Source organism: Triticum aestivum, chromosome 5A, assembly GCF_018294505.1.
Source record: "Triticum aestivum cultivar Chinese Spring chromosome 5A, IWGSC CS RefSeq v2.1, whole genome shotgun sequence".
NCBI classification, from domain to species: domain Eukaryota; kingdom Viridiplantae; phylum Streptophyta; class Magnoliopsida; order Poales; family Poaceae; genus Triticum; species Triticum aestivum.
Window position 1 is genome coordinate 692,349,826 of NC_057806.1, and position 18,100 is coordinate 692,367,925.

An 18,100-nucleotide genomic window follows, 5' to 3' on the forward strand; every position below is an offset into this window, starting at 1 on the left:
GCACATTGACTATTACTATGGCAAGTACTGTGTCAAGTACTCCATGTGTTTTTGTTGGCAGTTTATCATGAAATTGCAGGTACCCCGAGAGGCCCTTGAGTTTGCCGGAATGTCGATTAACTTCCGTTCCGGCAAATTCGGGTACTCCATATGTCCTATTTTCAGCAAAGGTCATGCTGAAATTTTCCGTGAATTTTAGCATGACTTTGCTAAAAATAGGACATATGGGGTACTTGCGACTAATGCATGGGCCGGGGTATCTTAGTACTTAGTTAAGTAGGATCAACTGCCCCGCCATTCTTGCTGCATTAAACCATAGGTGGCAATAGAGCCAAGTGATTAGGCCCAACTTAGAATTCTCCTTAGCATCGATAAACCCTAGATGATAAACCCAACATAGGTGGCAATAGAGCCAAGTGATTAGTGCCAAGTGATTAGGCCCAACCTAGGGTGCCTTGGCTTAGGCTTTTAGGGTGCCTCGGTGTCGACAAACCCTAAATGATAAAAGCTTAGCTTTTAGGATGCCTCGGTGTCGACAAACCCTAATGATGAGACCATGATCTTGTTCCTTGACAATAACCAACTTTTTGACCAAACTTTTTTCCTATTTAGAGCGAAACATGGCCCACAACGATGAGGCCGGCGGTTCGGGCGGCAAGCAATTCTGGGAGCTGTCCCAGGAGTTGGAGGAAGAACCTCACCGCTATGAGGACGCCGCGGAAGACACCGATCCTGACTACACAACCCCTAGTGGCGTCGGGGATGACACCACTGATGATGGCGCCGCGGATGCCACCACTGATGATGGCGGCGCACGCACAGATGGCAGCCAACCGAAGAGGCAACGGAAGGACCGGCGCCCGAACGTGCTCGGCACCGTCAGGGAGGAATTTACTGAAGTGAACTCCGACGGGCATCCGACGGCGCCCAAACACGTAGTCAAGGGGTACTCGGTTCAGCTCGGGTGCATTCTCCGGAGCACCGCCTCGATCAACACCGAGAACCTAAGGCATAAGGACCGAGGGAATTTGCGCAGCCTCCTCTTCACGAAGCTGCACGAACGATACAAGTTCCCCGCTGAGTTCGCAAACACACGCCTCTCGGGAATAAAGTGAACGGTGCCGCCCTCACGAGGATGAGCACGGCCCTGTCTACTTGGAAAAGCACGGTGAAGGCAATGATTGACAAAGGTGATAGTTATGAGAAGATCAAGGCGAAATATCCTTTGATTAGCGAAGATGACTACAAGGAGTTCAAGATCAAGTGCAAGAGCCCCACAACCTCCGAATCAAGTCAGTGGGGGAAAGAAATGCGGCAGTTGAACATAGGGGTCCACCAACTCGGTCCCGGTAGTTACAGAGTGGTGGAGCCTATATGGGACAAGGAGGAGGCGGAGCGTGTCGAGCAAGGCCTACCGCCCCGCTTCGAGAAATACAGTGACAAGCAGACCAGGAACTTTCTCAGGGCCCGGTACAAGGAGGACCCGGTAACAAAGGAGCTTACCACGGATCCGAAGACCAAGGCGCTTGAGATTGTTCTAGTAAGGAATACACCCCTGCGTAATTAGCTCCATATGGTTTCCTTCTAATTAATCCCCAATATTTCTAAATGGTTCACGTTCCTTCCGCAGGACAAAGAAAGCAGTAGCGCGGGGTCGTCTCAGAGCTCCCCTTTCGACACCCCTTTGAATAGGGCGTTGAACGTAATGAAAAACAAGGATAAGCTCAGTAAGCCAACGTCAGCTGGTCGTGTGGCCGGCAAAGGCTTGTCCACAAAATGGTCATCATACTATACCGCTGGTGGGCGAAAGGAGAAAAAGACCAGCTCGGAAAGCCAGTCGCGCGAGGTTGAAGCACTCAAGGCGCAAGTGGCGCGGATTCCGAAGATGGTCCAAGAGCAAGTGCAACAACAACTGGGATCGACGCTCACCGGCATTATGCCTACCTTGATTCATGGGATAATGACGTGGATTGCGGGTGGCCAACAGGGGCCGCCCCCGATTCCTAGCTTCACGGCCAGCAACTCGCCCAACGCGCAGGCGACGCCATTGGTGTCTCCGCCGGCGGCGGTATTGGTGTCTACGGCGGCGGCGCCATTGGTGTCTCTGGCGGCGGCGGTATTGGTGTCTCCGACGCCGGCATTGGAGCTTAATGCACCTGGGTGTACGCCGGCCGGCACCTCGCCAGCAGGCGGCCCCTCCGTCAGTTGCACGCCCGCCGTTGGCGGTGTCTCGACATTAGCCGAGCTCGACGGCATCACGGTAACTAAGCCTCTCGGCCGAGGACTTCATCTCCTTGTCTTTGACTGGGCAACCCTGACGCCCTACATGTTTTCGCTGGGCACTGCCGACGTTCCTTGCACTCTCCTGCACTTCGTGGGCGGCGAGTTGGTCGATGTCTCCAAGGGCAGAATCGTTCAACCGGGCAACCCCGTGTTCCACGGTAATCCGATACCACCCACAATGTATAGGGTTGAAGTGGTTTGGGTGCTGGCAGGCTGCAACGAGCTGTTACCTCCGATTCGACCCGCTGGGGCCGACGAAGAAGATGAGATGACCCTCAGCGCCTGCGTAAGTTGGCCCCTGCTTTGGCCGAAGAGCCAGATTCGTTTGGGGGCGGGGGACACCACCCCACAGACAAGACCGCCAGTCGTGCCGGCGCCAAGCCATGGCAAGAATGCCGCAACGCTACCGGACATGCCGGACATCCCTATGGCACATGATCCAGACATGCATATGGCACAAGATCCGGACGACGACGACAACGGTACATTTACCAACGTCGATAAGTACTTTGCCGAACATGGGTACGATGACGAGTTCTGCGGGCCTCCTTCTCAAGAACCCAACCAAGACGACCGCGATCTAGCTGGTACGTCGGAGAAACCCAGTTGCAACAGGCGTCGTCTGGCGTTCAGTTCTCAGGAGACGCCTCCAGCTGCCGCCTTCACCGAGCCTCAGATAGCTGAGGTGCGAAATATTATCAGCCCCAACACGCTCAAGAAGGCGGTCTTTGAGCAGAACTCGGTCCCATTACAACAGATCAAGAAGAAGAGCCGGAAACGGCAGACTAAAAAGGGCGCCGGTGCGAGCCAGCCGGCACCGAGTACGATCCGTGCTCAGGACGGGCCACCTTCACCTAAGGATATCTCGAGGAGGGTGCATGTGGCGGGTAGGGCGATGCTACCGACAAATATGCTCAATGCTGCAACCGGTGCTATGCGGAGTCTGCACGACAGTGTTCTTTCTTTGGAGAAGCGGCGTCTAAGAGAGAATGATGTGGCATACCCGGTTTTCGTGGCCAAGGTGCCAGAGGGCAAGGGCTTTGTGGATGGCGACATCGGGGGTACGATCGTCCTGCGGTTTGATGACATCTTTGCTATGTTTAACCTTCATCCGCTGCACTACACCTTCGTTCGGCTGTTTTCGCTGAGTATGGAGATGCGGATCATTAGAGACAAGACCCCGGACATCGTGATCGTCGACCCCTTCTACATGCGTGCCAAGCTCTTGAGCAGCGCTGGGGACCGCCAAGTCGCGAGTTCACACCTCGAAGACGTCATTCTGGCAAACCCAGATAAGGATAACTTCCTTGTGGCTTACTTTCCCGAGTAAGTCATCCCTTAACCGCCCCGTAACATATGATTTCTTAGATTTCGATCGTTCTTTTTTTTCTAACATTCCGTGTTCTGTGCAGTGACACACATTGCACACTCATCCTCTTAAGCCCGAAATATTCCATGGCCACGTATTTCGACCCGAACCGTAACTCCAAGATAGACTACACAAATATCAAGAAAGTTCTTGATGATGTTCTCCCCGGCTACGCCAAATCTGGAGGCACCTTCACCAGGGCAGTTCGTAAGTACGGCAAGCACGTGTTCGCCCACAATACGACGTTCTGCTGCGTCAAGCAGCCGCCTGGCGGTCAGAAGGATGCCTACTACGCCCTCCATCACATGCGGGCGATCGTAAGGGACCATCATCACCTTCTGCTACCAAATAATCTCAAAGATTGGGCCGCGAGCTTGTCGGCAATCCAGGACGCGGACATCAGACAAGAATTCTTTCGCATCCAGTCGGAGTTTGCGGACATCATCCATCAAGATGTCCTTCATACCTCGGGGCAGTTCTTCCTCAGATATCAACCGTCCAACATTGAGATAGACGGAATGCTACAAATGCAGGCTGACAACGCCCGCGATTTCATGACCATCACGATAGACGGCGGCTTCATCCACGCTCCTGTCCATGAGTCGAGTCGAAAGTAGTGATGTGTAGTTCTGAAACATTGATTGGCTCATGTTGTAATTAAACTTTAATGAATTGTATGTCTCTTTGGTTTGGACAGTCGTTCAACTTAGATGTAATCGATGCTATTTATTAGTAGGACCATGAATCGTGCTATTAATGTCATGTCTTGCTTTTCTCTTCCGATCCTTTTGTTGCATACTTATATATTGCTTATGTATGTATTGTCTGTTGTTTGGCTTGTGCATAGAGATGCCGTCGTATGTCGTGTACAAGGGTAAGGTTCCCGGAGTCTACGACGACTGGGAGGAGTGTCGGAGACAGGTTCACCGTTTCAGCGGTAACAGTTACAAAGGGTACACCACTAGGGCGGAGGCGGAATCTAGATACGCCCGCTATCTAGCGGGAGAGAGGAGGGAGCGTTGGAGGAACCGGATGAAGACCAGTTTCATCGCGATGATGCTCATCGTGATGACCGCAGCTCTCTTCTATGTGATGGTAGTTTAGATGATCGATACTCGCGGTCTCGAGACTTGTAATGTTTTATCTTTGTTCGGTCTTTTGAATTCGGAGACTAATATGATGAATTGTATTCGGAGACTAATCTTCTATTGTATTCGATGAATCTGCTGTTGCTGTGTGCTACTGTCTATATTCTGTCAAATAATATATTTTGTAACCTGTGCAAAAATCATAAAAGTAAAAAAATAAAACCTAATATTCATACTAATGGCGCATCACTACAGAGTGCGCCATTAGTATGCCAAAGTATACTAATGGCGCATCACCAAACAGTGCGCCATTAGTATGCCAAGTATACTAATGGCGCATCCATCCGCAGTGCGCCATTAGTGTGCCAAAGCACATGGTTAAATATGGCCCCTGGGAGGCATACTAATGGCGCATGGTGTTATATACTAATGGCGCACTGGGTGGTGCGCCATTAGTAATAAATACTAGTGGCGTGATACTAATGGCGCACCAGTGATGCGCCATTAGTAGGCAAAACTGGTGCACCATTAGTAGGCCTTTTCCTAGTAGTGTGGATATATATAGGAGGAAGAAGTAGGTCGGTGGAGCAACGAGGGGCCCACGAGGGTGGAGGGCGCGCCCAGGGGGTAGGCGCGCCCCTGCCTCCTGGCCTCCTTGATTGTTTCTTGACGTCCACTCCAAGTCTCCCGGATCACGTTTGTTCCAAAAATCATGCTTCCGAAGGTTTCATTCCGTTTGATATTCCTTTTCTGTGAAACATTGAAATAGGCAAAAAAACAGCAATTTGGGATGGGCCTCCGGTTAATAGGTTAGTCCCAAAAATATTATAAAAGTGTAAATAAAGCCCGTTATCATCCAAAACAGATAATATAATAGCATAGAACAATAAAAAATTATAGATACGTTGGAGACGTATCACGCCCTACTTGCCGCAGTAGCAGCAGCCGCTGGTGCCCCTCTCGCCGGCTCCCTACGGTGTGCCCTCCCCCCAGCCACCACCCACGCCTCCTACTGATCGCCGTAGGGGCGGTCTGTGCGCTGGCCACAAGCAGTAGCAGCAGCCCACCGGCAGCGCCCCTCGTCAGCAGCAGCAACCCCTTCCGCCTTGGGCTGGTGGCTACAACCCATGGACGGGCGTTGTCGGTGTCAAAACCGGCGGATCTCGGGTAGGGGGTCCTGAACTGTGCGTCTAAGGCGGATGGTAATAGGAGGTAGGGGACACGATGTTTTACCCAGGTTCGGGCCCTCTTGATGGAGGTAAAACCCTACGTCCTGCTTGATTATTCTTGATAATATGAGTAGTACAAGAGTTGATCTACCACGAGATCGGAGAGGCTAAACCCTAGAAGCTAGCCTATGGTATGATTGTATGTTGTCCTTGAAGGAAATAGGCAATAATAATGTTATTATTTTATTTCCTTATATCATGATAAATGTTTATTATTCATGCTAGAATTGTATTATCCGGAAACATAATACTTGTGTGAATACACAGACAAACCAAACGTCACTAGTATGCCTCTACTTGACTAGCTCGTTAATCGAAGATGGTTATGTTTCCTAACCATAGACATGTGTTGTCATTTGATTAATGGGATCACATCATTAGGAGAATGATGTGATTGACATGACCCATTCCATTAGCTTAGCACCTGATCGTTTAGTATGTTGCTATTACTTTCTTCGTGACTTATACATGTTCCTATGACTATGAGATTATGCAACTCCCGTTTACCGGAGGAACACTTTGTGTGCTACTAAACATCACAACGTAACTGGGTGATTATAAAGGAGCTCTACAGGTGTCTCCAAAGGTGAATGTTGGGTTGGCGTATTTCGAGATTAGGATTTGTCACTTCGATTGTCGGAGAGGTATCTCTGGGCCCTCTCGGTAATGCACATCACATAAGCCTTGCAAGCATTACAACTAATGAGTTAGTTGCAAGATAATGTATTACAAAACGAGTAAAGAGACTTGCCGGTAACGAGATTGAACTAGGTATTGAGATACCGACGATCGAATCTCGGGCAAGTAACATACCGATGACAAAGGGAACAACGTATGTTGTTATGCGGTCTGACCGATAAAGATCTTCGTAGAATATGTAGGAGCCAATATGAGCATCCAGGTTCCACTATTGGTTATTGACCGGAGACGTGTCTCGGTCATGTCTACATTGTTCTCGAACCCGTAGGGTCCGCACGCTTAAGGTTTCGATGACAGTTATATTATGAGTTTATAAGTTTTGATGTACCGAAGTTAGTTTGGAGTCCCGGATGTGATCACGGACATGACGAGGAGTCTCGAAATGGTCGAGACATAAAGATTGATATATTGGACGGCTATATTCGGACACCGGAAGTGTTCCGGGTGATTTCGGAGAAAACCGGAGAGCCGGAGGGTTACCGAAACCCCCCCGAGAGAAGTAATGGGCCATATGGGCCTTAGTGGAGAGAGAGAGGGGCAGCCAAAGGTGGGCCGCATGCCTCCCCCTGGTCCGAATTGGACTAGGAGAGGGGGGGCGGCTGCCCCCTTTCCTTCTCCCTCCCCACTTCTTTCCCCCTCCTAGTAGGAGTCCTACTCCTACTAGGAGGAGGACTCCTCCTTGGCGCGCCATAGGGGCCGGCCGGCCTCCTCCCCTTGATCCTTTATATACGGGGGCAAGGGGCACCCCTAGACACAAGTTGATCCACGTGATCATATTCTTAGCCGTGTGCGGTGCCCCCTTCCACCATAATCCTCGATAATATTGTAGCGGTGCTTAGGCGAAGCCGTGCGACGGTAGTACATCAAGATCATCAGCACGCCGTCGTGCTGACGGAACTCTTCCCCGACACTTTGCTGGATCGGAGTCCGGGGATCGTCATCGAGCTGAATGTGTGCTAGAACTCGAAGGTGCCGTAGTTTCGGTGCTTGATCGGTCGGGCCGTGAAGACGTACGACTACATCAACCGTGTTGTGCTAACGCTTCCGCTGTCGGTCTACAAGGGTACGTAGATCACACTCTTCCCTCGTTGCTATGCATCACCATGATCTTGCGTGTGCGTAGGAATTTTTTTGAAATTACTACGTTCCCCAACAGTGGTATCAGAGCCTAGGTTTTATGTGTTGATGTTATATGCACGAGTAGAACACAAGTGAGTTGTGGGCGATATAAGTCATACTGCTTACCAGCATGTCATACTTTGGTTCGGCGGTATTGTTGGACGAAGCGGCCCGGACCGACATTACGCGTACGCTTACGCGAGACCGGTTCTCCCGACGTGCTTTGCACAAAGGTGGCTAGCGAGTGACAGTTTCTCCAACTTTAGTTGAACCGAGTGTGGCTACGCCCGGTCCTTGCGAAGGTTAAAACAACACCAACTTGACAAACTATCGTTGTGGTTTTGATGCGTAGGTAAGATTGGTTCTTGCTTAAGCCCGTAGCAGCCATGTAAAACTTGCAACAACAAAGTAGAGGACATCTAACTTGTTTTTGCAGGGCATGTTGTGATATGATATGGTCAAGACATGATGCTGAATTTTATTGTATGAGATGATCATGTTTTGTAACCAAGTTATCGGCAACTAGCAGGAGCCATATGGTTGTCGCTTTATTGTATGCAATGCAATTGCGCTGTAATGCTTTACTTTATCACTAAATGGTAGCGATAGTCGTGGAAGCATATAATTGGCGAGACGACAACGATGCTACGATGGTGATCAAGGTGTCGCGCCGGTGACGATGGTGATCACGACGGTGCTTCGAAGATGGAGATCACAAGCACAAGATGATGATGGCCATATCATATCACTTATATCGATTGCATGTGATGTTTATCTTTTATGCATCTTATCTTGCTTTGATTGACGGTAGCATTTTAAGATGATCTCTCACTAATTATCAAGAAGTGTTCTCCCTGAGTATGCACCGTTGCGAAAGTTGTTCGTGCTGAGACACCACGTGATGATCGGGTGTGATAGGCTCTACGTTCAAATACAACGGGTGCAAAACAGTTGCAAACGCAGAATACTCAGGTTATACTTGACGAGCCAAGCATATACAGATATGGCCTCGGAACACAGAGACCGAAAGGTCAAGCGTGAATCATATAGTAGATATGATCAACATAGCGATGTTCACCAATGAAACTGCTCCATCTCACGTGATGATCGGACATGGTTTAGTTGATTTGGATCACGTAATCACTCAGAGGATTAGAGGGATGTCTGTCTAAGTGGGAGTTCTTTAGTAATATGATTAATTGAACCTAAATTTATCATGAACTTAGTACCTGATAGTATCTTGCTTGTTTTTGTTTGATTGTAGATAGATAGCCCGTGCTGTTGTTCCGTTGAATTTTAATGCGTTCCTTGAGAAAGCAAAGTTGAAAGATGATGGTAGCAATTACACGGACTAGGTCCGTAACTTGAGGATTATCCTCATTGCTGCATAGAAGAATTATGTCCTGGAAGCACCGCTGGGTGCCAGGCCTGCTGCTGGAGCAACACCAGATGTTATGAACGTCTGGCAGAGCAAAGCTGATGACTACTCGATAGTTCAATGTGCCATGCTTTACGGCTTAGAATCGGGACTTCAACGACGTTTTGAACATCATGGAGCATATGAGATGTTCCAGGAGTTGAAGTTAATATTCCAAGCAAATGCCCGGATTGAGAGATATGAAGTCTCCAATAAATTCTATAGCTGCAAGATGGAGGAGAACAGTTCTGTCAGTGAGCATATACTCAAAATGTCTGGGTATAATAATCACTTGATTCAATTGGGAGTTAATCTTCCAGATGATTGCGTCATCGACAGAATTCTCAAATCACTACCACCAAGCTACAAGAGCTTTGTGATGAACTATAATATGCAAGGGATGAATAAGACTATTGCCGAGCTCTTTGCAATGCTGAAAGCTGCGGAGGTAGAAATCAAGAAGGAGCATCAAGTGTTGATGGTCAACAAGACCACTAGTTTCAAGAAAAAGGGCAAAGGGAAGAAGAAGGGGAACTTCAAAAAGAACAGCAAGCAAGTTGCTACTCAAGAGAAGAAACCCAAACCTGGACCTAATCCTGAAACAGAGTGCTTCTACTACAAGCAGACTGGTCACTGGAAGCGGAACTGCCCCAAGTATTTGGCGGATAAGAAGGATGGCAAGGTGAACAAAGGTATATGTGATATACATGTTATTGATGTGTACCTTACTAATGCTCGCAGTAGCACCTGGGTATTTGATACTGGTTCTATTGCTAATATTTGCAACTCGAAACAGGGACTACGGATCAAGCGAAGATTGGCTAAGGATGAGGTGACGATGCGCGTGGGAAATGGTTCCAAAGTCGATGTGATCGCAGTCGGCACGCTACCTCTACATCTACCTTCGGGATTAGTATTAGACCTAAATAATTGTTATTTGGTGCCAGCGTTAAGCATGAACATTATATCTGGATCTTGTTTGATGCGAGACGGTTATTCATTTAAATCAGAGAATAATGGTTGTTCTATTTATATGAGTAATATCTTTTATGGTCATGCACCCTTTGTCAGGGAAGCTGATCCACCAACACCTATGGGGACGGAGCCCCTTTCGGTTCGGAGGGGGGCGGAGGCCGCACAAAGAGCGGATCGAGGCGGGACACGCGAGCAGTTTTACCCAGCTTCGGGCCGCACGGATGCGTAAAACCCTACTGCTACTTGTTTGTGTGTATTGCATTCTTGCTCAGGAGCGATGGACGCTGCCAGACCGAGCGTGAGAGTGTTCCTGATGTTTCGAATGAGCCGAACCTCCTCTACGTTGCGCTTGGGCCTCCTTTTATACTTTCAAGGGGTCACCGACAGGTGGCAACGTAGTCTAGAAGGGTAAAAATGGAAAAGGATGCGGTAGGTGCAGCTACCGCTACTGTGGATACAGTGCACCCTACCTAACTCTGACGGGTAGGGGACAAGGTCATTGAATGCCCGTCTGAGTTGCCTAAACAGTGCAGAAAGTGACTGTTAGGAGCGCCACCATTTGCCACGATGGTCTTCTCTTCATCTCCGCTTGCCACCGCGCACCCCTAGCTGCGCGGCCTCCTGCCACGTGTGCTTGGGAGAGTCCTAGAGCAACACGTTAGCAGGTGTGCTGGAGCGCGGGCACGAAGTGGGGGTTTCCCGCGGCAAGCTCCTTGCCGCGGTCGTCGTCTTGTCGTGTTTGGGAGCTTGTTGCTTACCGGGCCTTGCTGGGACGCAGGGCGCGTCGCGGCAAGCTTTCTTGAAGTGCCGTGGTTGGCCTTCCCGGCAAGCTCCTCTTGCCAGGGCCTTGTCTCTTCCCGGCAAGCTCCTCTTGCCGGGGCCTTGTCTCTTCCCGGTAAGATCCTCTTGCTGGGGCCTGGGTTGGCCTTCCCGGCAAGCTCCTCTTGCCGGGGCCTTGGTTGGCCTTCCCGGCAAGCTCCTCTTGCTGGGGCCTTGGTTTGAGTACTTTGTTCTTGAATGGTCTTCAAGGGAACCACGGAGGGTCTTGGCGGTCACCCGGCAAGCCTTGCCGCGCGGCGCTGCAACTGCCCGTGCACAAGTTCGGGATACTAGGGTACCCCTACTCTAGTACACCGACAGGAGCCCCCGGTCCTGGGCCACACACGGTGCCAAGCGCTGTTGGGCCAGGCCCAAAACAGGGCACGGGCACGCGCGGAGCCTGGGTTATGCCGAATCTAACTCCGTATCCACCGTGCCCCCAGAACGGCACGCGTCAAACGCGGCGTCGTGGGTGACGCGGGCGGCGTGCGCGGGGCTAAGCCCCTCGAGCATGCGTCAGGCCACGATGATGGGGACGGTTCACGCCCTCCTCCCTAAACGGAGGTAGGCGTGGGGGCGTGGCGACGGCTCTCCAGCAGCTCCGGGAACGGATCCCAAAGCAGCTGGCCGATGAGTCGCGCACGATTTGCGCCGGAGTTCTGGAGAAGGTGCTGATGAAGGTGGCCTTCCGCAATCCGGGCCTCCGCCTCACCAATATCCTCAGGACCTTGCCGCCAGAAGCTGATCTGGAGGAGCTCAAAGCCCTTGTCGCACCCATTGTGGACAAGGTGAGCGGAATCAAGAGGGTCGAAGGCGATCGTGTAGATTAGGCCGCCCACTTCTTCTTTCCTTGTCGCTGCCAGCCATGTCACGGGAACACTTTATTAGAGGCGCGACAAGTTATTTTTGTAATATAACTCTATCTTAGGCAAAAAATTGTTGTGTTACTTCCTTTACTCGACTCTTGGCTTTGTATGGTTCTGCCCTACGCTTTCTAGGGAAACTTGCCGGTGCAGGCACCCTTGCCGCGAGCGCCGAGTGCGGAACTTCAGCAGCCTGCTGGCGGGGTCGCTACCGACAAGCAACCTTGTCGCAACTAGTTGCAGCTCACTTAAGTTGTTGAGCGGACTCGAAACAAAGTAAGGGCGCTAGCGGCTCACTTAAGTTGCTGAGCGGACTCGAAGCAAAGTAAGGGCGCTAGCAGCTCACTTAAGTTGTTGAGCGGACTCGAAACAAAGTAAAGGCGCAACTAGCTACGAGTTGGTTCCTCCGCGCACAGGTTTTCCATACAAAGCACGGTCGTTCAAGGAAAATAACTCAAAAACTTAAAAAACTGATTGCTCAGGCTTTAGCAACTTAGCTTTTCTGTCGCCTGCTTCCCGGCAAGGAGAAACTTTCTTGAACGGCCTGGTCCACACCATTATCTTCTCCTTCCCCCCCGGTAAACCGGGGTCTGGTGCGGAATGCCATCTTCGGTCTCAAGGCGGACAGCGCCGGGCCTAGTGACTCGTTTCACTCGATAAGGGCCTTCCCACTTCGGCGTCAACTTGTTGGAATTCTTGTCGGACTGAACACGCCGAAGAACAAGGTCGCCTTCCTCGAAGCTTCTGGCTTTAACTTTGCGGCTATGATAGCGACGCAAAGCTTGCTGGTAGCGAGCGGCTCGCACAGCAGCCTGAAGACGGTCTTCCTCAAGGAGCAGCGCGTCATCTTGGCGCAGCTGCTCTTGCTCGAGCTCATCATAAGCGAGCACTCGAGGTGACCCGTAAACGAGTTCCGTGGGGAGAACTGCCTCTGCTCCGTAGACTAGAGCGAAGGGTGTCTGGCTCGATTTGGCGTCGTTCTGATCGACCAAAGAACCACCGGCAGCTCCTCGATCCAGTTTCTTCCGCACTTGTGCAGCCTGTCGAAAGTTCTGGTCTTGAGGCCCCGCAGCACTTCAGCGTTCATCCTCTCCGCTTGACCGTTGCTTCTCGGGTGAGCAACAGAAGCGAAGCAGACCTTGGCGCCAAGATCTTGGACATACTGCATGAAGGTGCGGCTCGTAAATTGCGTGCCGTTGTCGGTGATGATCCTGTTAGGAACTCCGAAACGGCAAACAATCGACCTGAAGAACTTGACTGCTGACTGTGCCGTCACCTTCCTCACTTGTTCTACTTCCGGCCACTTTGTGAACTTGTCGATTGCAACGTACAAGAACTCAAAGCCCCCGACAGCTCGGGGGAAGGGGCCGAGGATGTCGAGCCCCCAGACCGAAAATGGCCAGGATAAAGGGATCGTATGGAGAGCTTGAGCTGGCTGGTGTATCTGTTTGGAATGGAACTGGCACGCTTCACACTTGGTTACTTGTGCAGTTGCATCCTGGAGGGCTGTCGGCCAGAAGAAGCCTTGTCGGAATGCTTTGCCGGCAAGTGCTCTTGCGCCAATGTGGTGACCACATATGCCTCCATGTATCTCTGCCAACAGCTGTAGTCCATCTTCCCGGCAAATGCACTTTAATTTCACACCGTTGAGTCTTATTCTGTACAGTGTGTTGTCGACAAACTTGTACATACTTGACTGCCGGGCTACTCTTTCAGCTTCTTCTTGCTCTTCGGGAAGCTCTTCTGTCTGAAGGAAACGGACAATCTGCTGCGCCCATGCTGGAGCTTGTGGCTCGACAACAAGGACTAAAGGCGTATCTGTTGCTGCGGGAACATCCGCTTCTACGGCAAGAACCTGCGGTTCGGCCGGAGCGTGATATTCCCCAGCAAGCTTGCCGGAGCAAAACTTGTCGGGAGCGTCTGCTTCAACGGAACAAACCAAGAGGTTCGCCGGAGCAGACTGCTCCTCAGCACTCTTGGCGTCGATCTTGGGGACCTTCTTGGCGGCGGCTTCGGGAAGCTCTGCCGGAAAGTAGTCACCAGAAACCAACTTCCTCTTCTTATTCTGTCCATTTGACGGTGTTACGGATGGTTGAGTCAGCTGGAGCACAAAAATCCCTGGTTCCACAGGTAACTTTAGTGCTGCGCACTTTGACAGGCTGTCAGCAATATCGTTCTGAGCTCGCGGAACATGCTCCATTTGCAGGCCGTCAAACTGTTCTTCTAGCTTTCTCACTTCATCAACATATGCTTCCATCAATGGACTCTGGTAGTTCTTGTTCACTTGGCGGACGACAAGCTGCGAGTCACCCCTTATAATGAGTTTCTTGATCCCAAGGTCGGCTGCGATTCTGAGGCCGGCAAGCAAACCCTCATACTCTGAAGTATTGTTCGTTGCTTGCTCCTTGGGAAAGTGCATCTGGACTACGTACTTGAGGTGTCTCCGGTGGGTGCGATAAGCAGCACGCCAGCACCGACGCCTTGCAGCGAGAAGGCACCATCGGAGTACATCAGCCACTCTTTGCTTGCCTCTTTGATGGGGATGCTCGTCTCTGGAATTTCTTCGTCTGGGGTTGGCGTCCACTCTGCTATGAACTCTGCCAATGCCCTGCTTTGGATCATTGTAGTGCTCTCAAACTTGAGGCCAAAGCTTGACAGTTCCAATGCCCACTCGACAATCCTGCCTGTTGCTTCTGGATTCTGCAGTATCCTTTTCAGCGGAAAGCGAGTAACAACTGTGATCTCGTGTGCCTGGAAGTAATGGCGCAGCTTTCTCGAGGCCATGAGAAGGCCGAAAAGCAATTTTTGCACACCAGAGTACCTCGACCTAGCCCCCTGGAGAAGGGAGCTGACAAAGTAAACTGGGCGCTGCACCATCTTCTTCTGCACCTCGTTGTGTGTCTGCGCAGATCCATCTTTGTCGGGACAAGCGCTTGCCGGACCAGAGCTTGTCGGCGAAGCCCCCTGCTTGTCGCTGGATGGAACTGCCGTGGTTGCTAGCTCATCATCTGCCTCCCTCTCCGCCACTAACGCAGCACTAACCACTTGATTGGTTGCCGCTAGGTACAGCAGCAACTTCTCTTATGGCTTAGGTGCGACAAGTATTGGAGTGGAGGACAGGTAGCTCTTCAAGTCCTGCAGCGCATCCTCCGCTTCCGGAGTCCATTTCATTGGACCTGCCTTTTTCAATATTTTGAAAAATGGCAGGGCGCGCTCAGCAGACTTAGAGATAAACCTGCTGAGAGCAGCCACGCAACCGGCAAGCCTTCGCACATCCTTGACGCGCTTCGGTGCTTCAATTTGCTCGATGGCCTTGATCTTGTCGGGGTTGGCTTCAATTCCCCGCTGAGACACAAAGAACCCGAGAAGCTTGCCGGAAGGGACTCCAAACACGCACTTCTCGGGGTTGAGCTTGAGGTTGATCTTGTGCAGATTTGCAAAAGTTTCTTCTAAATCTTGGATCAGGGTAGCCTTGTCCTTGCTCTTGACCACTATATCATCCATGTAGGCTTCCACATTTCTGTGCATCTGTGGCTCAAAAGCGACACGGACTACCCTTGCAAATGTTGAACCAACATTCTTCAACCCAAAGGGCATCCGTACAAAACAGTATGTGCCGCAAGGGGTGATAAATGCGGTTTTTTCCTCATCCTCTTCTGCCATGAAGATTTGATGGTATCCTGAATATGCATCAAGAAATGAAAGCAAATCACATCCAGCTGTGGAGTCAACAATCTGGTCAATGCGCGGCAAGGGAAATGGATCTTTGGGACAAGCTTTATTGACATCAGTGAAGTCAATACAAAGTCTTCATTTTCCGTTAGCCTTGCGCACAACAACAGGATTGGCCAACCACGTGGGATGGAGCACTCCTCTGACAAGGCCTGCTGCTTCCAACTTCTTGATTTCTTCTGTGATGAATTCTTGGCGCTCCACTGCGTGCTTTCTGACTCTCTGCTTGACGGGCCGCGCATGAGGACAGACGGCGAGGTGGTGCTCAATCACTTTCCTGGGAACACCGGGGATATCAGACGGTTGCCACGCAAACACATCGACATTCGCCCGCAGGAAAGCAACGAGCACGCTTTCCTATTTGGGGTCAAGAGTGGCGCTGATGGTAAAGGTACCACCAGTGCCATCCTCCTTGGCGGACACCTTCTTGGTCTCAGGTGGAGCTGCCATTGCCTTCTTACACTTGCCGGTGGAGCTCGATGGCGCGTCCTCGACGGTAGCGCAGCACTTTGAAGAGGTGCGCTTGCCGGAGTAGGCATTAGAGCTCTTGCTGGACTTGGTCTTCTTCTTCCTCCGGGAGCTTCAGCGGCAAGTGTGTTGCGATCAGCTGCGGCTGCCGCTTCCCGGTAGATCTTGTCGGCACAGATAAGAGCATCCTTCTTGTCGCCGGGGACAGAGATGACACTTATCGGGCCTGGCATCTTGAGCATGTTGTATGCATAGTGAGAGGCTGCCATAAACCTGGTGAGCGCTGGACGGCCAAGGATCCCATTGTAGGGCAATGGAAAATCGGCAACGTCAAATGTGACCTTCTCAGTTCTGAAATTCAGTTCGCTGCCAAATGTGACTGGCAGCGTGATCTTCCCCTTCGGCTTGCTCCTTCCCGGGTTGATTCCTTGGAATGTGCCGGTCTCTTCGAGCTCGCTATCAGGGATCTGGAGTTTTTGAAGGACCGCGGAGGAGATCAGATTCAAGCCGGCCCCGCCGTCAACTAGCATCTTAGTGACCTTGAGGTTGCGGATTGTTGGTGAAACCAACATCGGCAAACACCCGACCGCAGTTACGCGATCAGGGTGGTCCTCAATATCGAAGATGATAGGTGTGCTGGACCATTTCAGAGGCCTGCGCGACTCGACGGGTGGTTCTGCTGCGTTAACTTCCCGCACCCACTGCTTGAGCTGACGGTGCAAGGTATGCAGAGAAGCACCACCATCAACGCACATTACCTCTGTGGCTTTCTGGAACTCCTGCTCATCAGCCTCCTCATCATCCATGTCTTCGTCGTCGTCGTTATCTTCATCCTTGTCACGGCCGCGGGGAGGTCTGTCTCCTTGCCGCTGCTTGGCCTTGCCGCGGCGTCCTCCTCGGCCGGGACGTTTCTTACCGGATCCACCAGTTCCTTCCTGGGCCTTCTCCTTGTCGCGCCGCTCGTACTCAGCTTTCTGTTGCTCAACAAGCTGTTCGACTTTCTTGCAGTTCTGGAGATCGTGACCCTTGGTGCGGTGAATCTTACAATACTGCTTGCCGGAGCTGTCCTGCTTGTCGACGGCCGCCATAGGTTGGGCCTCCTTGTCGGAGCCACCAGCTTTAGCTTCCTTGGCGCCACCTCCGTTGCCGGTCTGCTCGACAGCTAGCACTTCCTTGCCATGTTTCCTTCTGTTGTTCTGCCGCCGGCCTTTCCTTGTCGGGGCGGCATCCTCACTGTCGGATCCTCCTGCTCCTGTACTCTCTTCGGGGAGCCTCCTCCCCTCTTCAGCGCGTGCACACTTGTCGGCCAGGGCGTAAAGCTCGCTGACGTCTCTGATCTTACACATCGCCATCTCCTCCCTCATCCTTCGGTTTCGCATGTTCTGATGGAACGCGCTGATGATCGCGGCGGGGTGGACGTCTGGGATGTTGTGCTGTACACGGCTGAATCTCTGAATGTACTTGCGCAGTGGCTCTCCTTCCTTCTGGGCGAGCAGATGAAGATCGCTCTCTTGGCCATGTGGCTTGTGGCCGCCTGTAAAGGCGCCGACAAACTGATGGCATAAATCTGCCCAAGAGGAGATGGAATTGTCCGGCAAGTGCATGAGCCAGGACCTGACGTTAGGCTTGAGTACCAGCGGGAAGTAGTTGGCAAGGATCTTGTCATCTCGTCCCCCGGTAGCTTGTACCGCAATGGTGTAGATGCTGAGGAACTCTGACGGATGCGACTTGCCGTCGTACTTCTCTGGTACGTCTGGTTTGAAATTCTTTGTGCTGGGCCACTGGACTTGCCGCAGCTCACGGGTGAACGCAGGGCAACCTACCGCGTACGGCAGATCTCCTGGTTCCCCTGGCGCATGCATGTCAACAGAGGGCCCAGCGCGCTTGTCGGATTGACGTCGCGCTTCTCTTCGGCGCTCGATGCGGGTTCGAGCGTCTTCTTGTTGTCGTTCATGGAGAACTTGGCGCTGGTCGCGACGAGCTCGCGGGTCTGACGACGTGGTGGAGCCGCTGTCGGGGTGGACCCGGCGAGTCGGCGA